We start from the raw sequence: 435 nt of genomic DNA, 5'->3' as shown, positions 1-435 counted from the left end.
TGTCTTACATTATTCTTATTTTTACAAAAGTGAAAACATTCAACAGCATTAATGATAATAAAATAATTCTGTGTTATAACAATGTTAAAACATGTACAAAAAAAACAAATTTAATACAAACAAAAGTAATTTCAAGAAACTGTTAATTTAAAATCTGAAATAAATATCAGCCTTTTGGTTCTACTTGTGCATATATATATATATATATATATATATATATATATATATATATATATATATATATATATATATATATTAGCTGGGATGGGCTCCAGCTATGGATATATATATATTCAGGGTTGATGGTAACCTGTTAAACATCAGGAGGCTACAGGCAACTACCAAGCTGACTTCAGAGACCATCATTGAGCTACGGTATGCTGATGACAGTGCCCTGGTTGCCCATACACTGGAGGCTCTGCAAAACATTCTCTC

This window comes from Urocampus carinirostris, chromosome 10 (genome assembly GCF_059441175.1).
Source record: "Urocampus carinirostris isolate Australia breed hairy pipefish chromosome 10, RoL_Ucar_1.0, whole genome shotgun sequence".
In the NCBI taxonomy this organism is placed as follows: Eukaryota; Metazoa; Chordata; class Actinopteri; order Syngnathiformes; family Syngnathidae; genus Urocampus; species Urocampus carinirostris.
The sequence above is the reverse complement of the archived record's forward strand: the minus strand, read 5'-3'. Positions refer to the sequence as shown.